The following is a 9,641-nucleotide window of genomic DNA, read 5'->3' on the forward strand; positions in this document are numbered from 1 at the left end:
ACAATTTGTCTCAGGCTTCACTTGTTTCTCTCTCAGCCTGGACCCTGCTGAGCTCACTCTTGCAGCGTTGACCTTCCTGTTTTTTCTTAAAACTCTCCCTGTCTGCCCTGTCAGTTCTAAGCCTTATTCTATTTTATGTCGCTTTATTTTATTTTATTTTCCTCTTTCAATCTTATTCTTCTCTCTCATCTTTACCTACTCCATCTCAAAATACATATCATTTTATTGTTTTTGTGTTGCATATTTTTGGAAATATCAGTAACATTTTTACTCTAATTTTGAGTGGTATGATTTTGAAATTGCAATAATGCATTTAGCTGAGAGTTTCTTCCTGTTTTCTATCACTAGGGGATATCAATATCATGTAGTGGTTAGAGTTAGATGTCCTGGTTCTCAATATTTTCTTTACCACTTATTAGCCATCTGACCTTGAGCAAGTCTCTTAAATTTGCTGTTCTTCAGTTTCCTCATAAATAACCTGGGAACAATGACAGCATCTATCTCGTAAGGTTTTTGCAAGAAGCAAATGAATTAATAATGTCCAGTGCTGAGAATAGTGCCTGACACACAATAATTGCTACATGGGTGTCAGCTATTACATTGTTTTATTTGTGTTTTGTCTCAACTCTCTGTTTTTAAGATCAAACCATTTTGGTGTTACACACATGTAATTCCTTATTCTGAATCTGCCCCGTGTTCCATGGTATGCACATACTCGACTTTATTTATTCAATAGTCTAATAATGACTGCCTAGGTTGCTTTCAATTTTGTGCTTTTTTTCTTTCCTTTTTGTTTTTTTTTTGAGACAAAGTCTCGCTCTGTCGTCCAGGCTGGAGTGCAGTGGTGCAATCTCAGCTCACTGCCAGTGAGCCGCCTCCCAGGTTCAAGTGATTCTCCTACCTCAGCCTCCTGAGTAGCTGGGATTACAGGCATGCACCATGCCCGGCTAATTTTTGTATTTTTAGTAGAGATGGCTTTCACCATATTGACCAGGCTGGTCTTGAACTCCTGACCTCGTGATCCACCCACCTGAGTCTCCCCAAGTGCTGAGATTATAGGCGTGAGCCACCGTGCCCGGCCAGATTTGTGCTATTACAAGCACAGCTGCAATGAACATGTCCTCTTAGAGGGCTGTGTAGGATTTTTTCTCATATGATGGGATCGTAAAATCTACCCCCACTTTACTTCACTAAATACTTCCAGATGTTTTTAGAGTGGCTTTACCAGATTACACTCCCACAAGTGCACATTGTAGCTCAATGGATGTGGCGAGTTGTCCTTGGCTTCTGGTCCCACGTATAGGATCTCCATCTGCACAAAATCACCCCACTTAGCCTCCACTTGTTGCTCAGAGTCTTCAAGGATGTTGCACATATACTCACGATACAAATTCATTCTGATACTTTGAGGTAAAGTCGCTTTCTTCATTCCTACTCCAGCCCCATTCAGTGAAGTTTCCAGCCCCCATGGCACCACAACTGCCTTTACAGGGTCTTACAGCTGCTGCTCTTGTTGTCAGGGACAACACTGTTTTTGCCTCTGCACTTGGCAACTCTTATTGCTTCCAGAGATGATGGCATTAGCTCATACCCTAGTTCTGCCTTTCTCTGCTGCCTGGGTACTATCACCACTCTGCCATCCTCTACTACCTCTGCCACATCTGGATCCCCAGTGGTCTATGTCCTTAATGTTCCAGGCCTACATTGTGTTCTCTGGGTCCCTCAATGCTTCAAAGCCATGGAATTTTCCATGGAATGCCTGACTCCCCTTCTGTGTTTCCCTCTGCTTAATCTGAGACAGTGGTGTGTGCATGCATGTATGTGCGTGTGCATGTGTATGTGTGTTTGGGTGGTGTGTTTGTTTTATGGAAAACAGTCCTTTTAGTTTTTTCTTTACTTGCAATGTTCCTTTGCAATCTCTAGGACTCAGATGCTCCTCTATCGTGGTGTGTGGACCACAGGTGACATGTGATGTGATTTTAAGTAGCATAGCGATAAGAGCAAGTTAAAAAAAATGCATCATTCCAATGAAGTCAATGTGATGGAAAATATTGAGCAAACAATTCAGGTGGTGTGAGAGCTAACAAAAATTGTAAAAATGGTATGCAAAGTAACTAAAGTTTAAGAAACACTGCCCTCAGATAAGGTCTAGAATTTCCTCAGTCCCTAATGTAAACATGTTTCTGGAGGACACAGCTCTCCAGTCTACCGCATATGCCTAGAGAAGTCTAAAACTCTTTGGTGGGATACAGTTTAGAGTGAACCCGGGGTCGCCAACTCTAAACCGTGTAGCATCACCTGGGGACCCTTTCCTGTGGCTTTACTTCCATCCTTATTTCTTTTTCATAGTATTTCTTCTTCTATCTTTGATTCCTAGAGTTTAATACATTTGAATTCAATTAAATTCAATATTTAGTGAGAAGACAGACCTTTATCTGGGCGTTTTTATTTTTTATTTTTATTTTGAAATAATTTTAGGCTTGCAGAAAAGTTGCAAAACAGCATGGAGAGCTTCTTTCTATTCTTCACCCAGCATCGTCTAATGTTAACATACAGGACCATCATACAATTATCAATACTAAGAAACTGACATTGGACAATATGAGTCACTCAACTACAGACTTTATTTGGATTTCACCAGTTTTTCCGTTCATGTCTTTTTTGTTGTAGGATTCAATCCAGGATCTTCGTCATGTCTCTGTACTCTCCTCAGATCTGTGACAGTTACTGTCTTTCCTTGTCTTTCATGACATGTATACTTTGGAAGATTATTGTTTTATAAAACATCCCTCATTCTGCATCTGTCCAGTGTTCTCTCACTAATGGGTTGAGATTGTGCAGTTTTTGGTAAGAACGTCACCGAAGTGACGTGTCCTTCTCAGTGTACCTTAGGGACACATATATGCCTTATGACAGTTGATGTTGAGCTCAATTACTTGCTTAATTTAAGGTGGTGTCTGCTGGATTTCTCCATTGTGAAGTTACTATTTTTCCTTTTTGATTAATCAATGTCTTGGGGGAGATAGTTTGAGACATTCCAGTTTCTCAGATTTTCACCCACTAGTTTTAGTATCCACCAGTGGGGTCTTGCCTGCAGACTGATTACTGTGGTGGTCTAATGGCCACTTTCTAGTTCTCTCATTCCTTCTCCACTTATCAATGGAAATTCTGCTATAAAGAAGAGATATATTACCCCCACATTTTTGATATTTATTTTATTCTATGGGTTAGAATACTATTTATTTGTATATTCATTTGTATTTGCTCAAATATTTTCAGCTTTGTCCATTGGGAACCTTTAGCTGGTTCCTGTGTTCTTTCCCTTTGCCCTGTCATCCTTTTTGGAATAATTCCTTACCTTATGGCTCTTCAGGATCATCTTGTTTCCCCTGTCTGAGCTGTAAGAACAACCACTTCTCCAAATGTTTCCTTTTATTGGAGAAAGTATTTAGAAACCAAAATGTGGGCCAGGCACGGTGGCTCATGCCTGTAATCCCAGCACTTTGGGAGGCCGAGGTGGGTGGATCATGAGGTCAGGAGTTCAAGGCCAGACTGACCAACACGGTGAAACCCCATCTCTACTAAAAATAAAAAAAATTCCATCCTGGCGAACACGGTGAAACCTCGTCTCTACTAAAAAATACAAAAAACTAGCCGGGCGAGGTGGCGGGCGCCTGTAGTCCCAGCTATTCGGGAGGCTGAGGCAGGAGAATGGCGTAAACCCGGGAGGCGGAGCTTGCAGTGAGCTGAGATCCGGCCACTGCACTCCAGCCTGGGTGACAGAGCGAGACCCCATCTCAAAAAAAAAAAAAAAAAAAATTAGCCAGATGTGGTGGCAGGCACTTGTAATTGCAACTACTTCGGGAGGCTGAGGCAGGAGAATCACCTGAACGTGGGAGGCGGCGGTTGCAGTGAGCCAAGGTCACACTATTGCACTCTAGTTTGGGCGACAGAGCGAGACCCCGTCTCAAAAAAAAAAAAAAAAAAAAAGCAAAACCAAAATGTGGGTCCTAAGATGTGTTAATTTCTACTGGGTATTATTGCTTTTAAGTCCTCTCAACAGGCAGAATTAGGAACTATATGTATGTATACTAACTCATGCATCTGCCTGCCTGCCTGCCTACCTATCTCTCCCTCCCAAACAATACGTTCTAGATAGGCACTTCTTTGTATCTTGCTTTTGCTTTAATTTTTCTCTGCCTACTTCACTCTTAGGTCGTATTTTTTCATTTGATCTGTTTTTTTTCCATGGGATATTTTGTTTCCCATAGGAAACAAACATTTTCCCATGGTAGAAAGTAGTAGGATCTCCTGCTTACCTATTACTGAGCAAGTTTTACCTACAGTTCCAGAAGTTAATGTATATTCACAAATATTTATATCTCCATCAAAATCTATCTATCTAGTAAAAGACTGCGAGTTCATACTAATACCTCCAATTCCAATCCAGCAACACAGGATTTATTCTAGTCTTCTTTTTCCTTTTTACTGTTTGTATTTCTTTCTTCATTAGTGAAAAACCTGCCTTTCATTATCTATAAACTACTTATTTGCTTAACATTAGGATACAATTAAACTATATTTAAATTTTCTAACCTGTGCCCCTTCAAGAAACGAGTTTGCTAACCCAAGTACAATATTCATGTATGGTTCCTTCTGTCTTTAGCCTCAAAATGTCCAGTTAAAATACTTAAAAATGTACGAAGGTTATTTGTCTTTTTCCCTAATCCCTTTACTGTGGTTAAAAAGGATATTATGAAACAGAGACTGCAGTACTACAGTCGTGACGATTTTTTGGAGGCGAGGGTGCAGTGACACAATCTCAGCTCACTGCATACTCTGCCTCCAGGGTTCAAGCAATTCTCCTGCCTCAGCCTGCTGGGACTACAGGCATGTGCCACCATGCCCGGCTAATTTTTGTATTTTTAGTAGAGACAAGTTTTCACTATATTGGCCAGACTGATCTTCAACTCCTGACGTTAGGTGATCTGCTTGCCTCGACTTCCCAAAGCGCTGGGATTACAGGCATGAGCAGTCTTGAAGATTTTTAAAAACATATATTTCTTCAGGTATGCAATTATTGAAATTTATAGCAAACGCCCCCAGTTTATCTCCCAAATCTGACCTGTACCTGGCCTCTACTTTTCTTTCTTAGGACCTCTAAGAAATCTGTTTGTTCTTTCTCTTTTCATTAAAATCCAATCCTTGATCCAGCTTCAGTTTTCCCACTGGACACTCAAGAAAACAAGAGTCAACTGGCTATTTTTGTTTTCCCCAGGGCCACATAATTTGCTATTACCAAGCTTCTGTGACTCTCCATGTTTTTCTGATTTATGTCAGAACCTCAGGTAAAAGTTTAGCTACTAAAACTCTTATGTTGGGGAAGAAGCTAACAATGAAAGTTTTAGGAGACTCAAAGACTTCTTTCTCCACGGATTAGGTGGGTATGGCTGCAGGCTGGCCAGTGATGACCGTTATATGGCATAGACCTAGAAAAAGTTTGGTTAGATGAGAATAAAATTCCTTGGGCCCAGAATTCTTCTAGTAAGAAAGATCAATCTAGGACAGAGTTGCCAAGGGGATGTTTGTCATTTCCCCAGATAAACTACCACATTGAATTGTGGGAACAACAGGAATCCTTGCAAAAGACAGAATTCTGATGTCATCTCAGATTAGTTTTTCTTCTAGCTTTGCAACATTCTCTTAGCTTTCACTGTTGTTACTTCTTTGACCGTGATCCCTCAGATCCAGCTAAGCACATCTTCACCAGCTCAGCCAGACACCACTGGGGCCACACTCTATCCGGTGAGTCTCTGACTACTTGCTTTAATGCCCAGTCATGAACCCAGTTTGCCATCTCTGTGCTACTTTTGCTCATGTAGCAGCCCTACCCTGAGCCCGGGTGGTGACTCTGATGCTGAGTGCACCCTTAACCCAAGCAAAACAGTCCAGGCAGGTACTTTTCTGTATCTTGTTTTCACTTTAGCTGTCCTCTGCCTACTTCATATTTTTTTTATTTGATCTGTGTTTCCATGGGATTTTTGTTTCCATGGCAGAAAGTAGTAGGATCTCCTGTTTACCCATCACCAAGAGAGATTTACCTATAGCTCTAGAGATTAATATATATTCATATATATTTATATCTCCATCAAAATACATACACAATAAATCCTGAGCCTGATCATAAGGAGGATGTGACACTGGGCCATCACGTACACTGTCATCTACAGTTATTAAGCTGCGAACTCTCTTCAGCGGCCTCTCCTCACCCTGCTGATTTTCATAATGTTTCATTAACTCTCGCTATCCATACTTTTTGGCTCTTTAGACCTATGTTTGTCCCTAAGGGGAGAGTTGAGGATTTTGGTCTGAGTGAATTACAAACCACAGGTCCCGTTGGCATAAACTAAATTGTTTCTATCTTCTAAGCCTAGGTTCTTCCACCTCTATAAATCTCTAGAAACTTCGCCATGTATATCTTTAAATTTATGCATTTTACTCTGTACGAAGATTATTTATACTTCTTCAGTTACTTTGACTTACTCATCAGAACTGCTCGTGGCAGTGAAACATTTAGTGAGAAACCATATAAAGACAATTAATTTAAGTTTCCCCCATCTCTGTTCAGATGTGAATTGGAGGCATGGAGAGAGTCCAAGGGGAGAAAATTTGTGAGTAGATGGAACTCAGCTTTTGGGAAAGGGACTTTTGGTGCTATCACTCATCAAGCTTTATTAGGCTTCTGATCAATTTCTAATTAAAGAAAACATGAATCCTCATATGACAAGGGGAAAAGGTGATTCCTAAGTAAAGTACTGAATGTCTTGTCTCAATTCCCAATCTGTCAAAACAAATCAAAACACTCACTGGTAATTTTAATCTAGACCCCCACAATTATTTTTTTTACAGGCCTTGTTTGCTTTTAGGTATAAGAAATCCCAAAAGTTCTTCCTGCATTTTATTCTATTGTTCGAGATCATTTTGGAAAAGAAATATGTTTCAGATCATTTGGTGAAACGATGACAAATGTTAATTTTATTTTAGACTCTATAAATACAATTTTATATTATTTATTTGAGGTGGATTTATTACTTTCAGATTTCTGCTTTGGTATAGCATAATAATTGATCCCATATTTCTCAGATAAGTCGGTAAGGAATATATCACTTTGACACAGTGTAACTCTATAGGAAAAAAACCCCAGTATTTCTTTATGAAGTACTAAACGTAAGTTTGTTTAATCAAATTCCTTTGGAAGACAGGTGAGAAGGGGGACAATTTATTATGAAATAATAAGATCAGTTTCATGTCAATGACCAATTAGCAGAAATGCGGTTTCACATAACATGTGTGTCCATTTTAGATAATTAAGTTTGTTTCTCAAACCAGATATTTATAAGTAAATTCTGGGCTTGTTTTGTGTTTTCCCTCTGTCATATAAATGATAGTTATGGCTAATCCATTCACAGAACTAGCAAGCTAGAGGGGATCTTAAAAATACTTTAGCTAACTTCCCATTTTATATATGGGGAAAATATATATATGAGGGAAAAGTCAAGAGACTTAGTGTCTTTAGCTACTTTTCTACTCTTTAATAGCCTTTGCCTAATTCAAATAATACCATATTCACTCACGTCACTTTCTGTATGCTTCTCTGCTTTTAAGCAGGTGTTTATCCCATATAAAGAAAATGGAGATCAAGGGAGAAATACCTACCAGATAATCAGTACACTTTTCTATGAAGAGTTTGTGAATCTGGTAACACAGTCCTTGAAGCAGGATGAGAATGACCTGTCCCCACTATTACCTGGCTCCTTCCTTCTTGAATAAGAGTGTGAATGCTGGAGGGGGTCAGCTGATGCTTATTCCAGTCTTTCCACCTGGATGCTACCTCCTTTACGACACATATTTGAGTTTATGCTTTCCGTTTATTGTTCAAGTAAAGGAGTGGCAGAAGTGTGATGTAAGACCACTGCTATGGTGTCAAGGCACATCACTGATGGGTGTACTTCATAAAGTTATTCAAATGGAACTTTAGTGAGTAGAGATAAGAGCTGGAATGGAGGCAGACTCTCAGTGAGTGGAAGTGCCATGCAGTGGAAAGAAGGCTGGTTGAGAAATTCAGCCTGAGCTCTCCTTCTCCATTTGTCATGAGTTATGTGATGTTGGGCTAGCCAGTTAAACTTCCTGGGACTAGTTTTCTGAAAATGGTAAATGAGGAAGTGGATTAGATGAGTAGCTGGTAAACTCAAAAGTTCTCCGAGGGCCGTGGGGTTAAAACAAGAACTCGAAATGGCTAAATATAAAACAATGAGGAGCCATAGAGACCGTGAATGGGGCACACATACCCTAAACACATTCAAATGAAAATGGATTGAAAACATTTTACCAGGTATTGGTAAAGATATAGAGCAACCAGAATTCATATATTGCTGGGGAGTACATACATTAGTTCAGTTGTTTTGGAAAACTGGTTGGCAGTTAAAAGTATAATTTTGAACTATTACTTGTGAGCTCACAATTTAAGTCCTGTGTAGAAACACATCAGAAATCAATGTTTATGTCCACCAAAAAACATATAAAAACTTTTCAGAGCAGCTTTGTTCAGGCACAAAAGGTTATATATTATTCCATCTGTGCAAAATTTAAAAATAATCAGAATTATTCTGGGGGTAATAGTTGTCAGAATAGAAGTAATTTTGAGTTATTTTGGTTATGTAAGAGTGCTATAAGGGATCATATATTCACATGCACGTATATGTTCATCACAGCACTACTCACAACAGCAAAGACATGGACTCAACACAGATGTCCATCAGTGGTGGACTGGATAAAGAAAATGTGGTATGTATACACCATGGAAACGCGGCACATATGCAGCCGTGGAAAAGAATGAGATCATGTCCTTTGCAGCAACACGGGTGGAGCTGGAAGCCATTACTCTTAATCAATTAATGCAGGACCAAATGTTATATGTTCTCTCTTGTAAGTGGGAGCTAAACATTAGGTACACATGAACACAAAGACAAGAACAGTAGACACTGAAGCCTGCTTGAGGGTGAAGGGTGGGAGGAGGGTGAGAATCAAAAAACTACCTATCAGGTATTATGCTCATTACCTGGGTGATGAAATAATCTGTATGTCAAACCCCCATAATATGCAATTTACTTAGGTAACAAACCTGCACATATGCTCCCTAAATCTAAAATAAAAGTTAGAAATAAATAAAAGTTAGAAAAATAACTTTATTTTTTTATCCATTACAATTTTTTAGAACTTTTTATTCAACTTTGCAACACCATGTACATCTTTTTTTTTTTTTTTTTTTTTTTTTTTTGAGATGGAGTCCCCCTCTGTCGCCCAGGCTGGAGTGCAGTGGTGCAATCTTGGTTCACTGTAAGCTCCGCCTCCTGGGTTCACGCCATTCTCCTGCCTCAGCCTCTTGAGTAGCTGGAACTACAAGAGCCCGCCACCACACCCGGCTAATTTTTTTTTATTTTTTATTAGAGATGGGGTTTCACCATGTTAGCCAGGATGGTCTCGACTTCCTGACCTCATGATCCACCTGTCTCAGCCTCCCAAAGTGCTGGGATTACAGGCGTGAGCCACCACCGCCCCCAGCCAATACCATGTAAATCTTA

Source organism: Rhinopithecus bieti, unplaced genomic scaffold (genome assembly GCF_001698545.2).
Source record: "Rhinopithecus bieti isolate Rb0 unplaced genomic scaffold, ASM169854v2 scaffold_23862, whole genome shotgun sequence".
In the NCBI taxonomy this organism is placed as follows: Eukaryota; Metazoa; Chordata; class Mammalia; order Primates; family Cercopithecidae; genus Rhinopithecus; species Rhinopithecus bieti.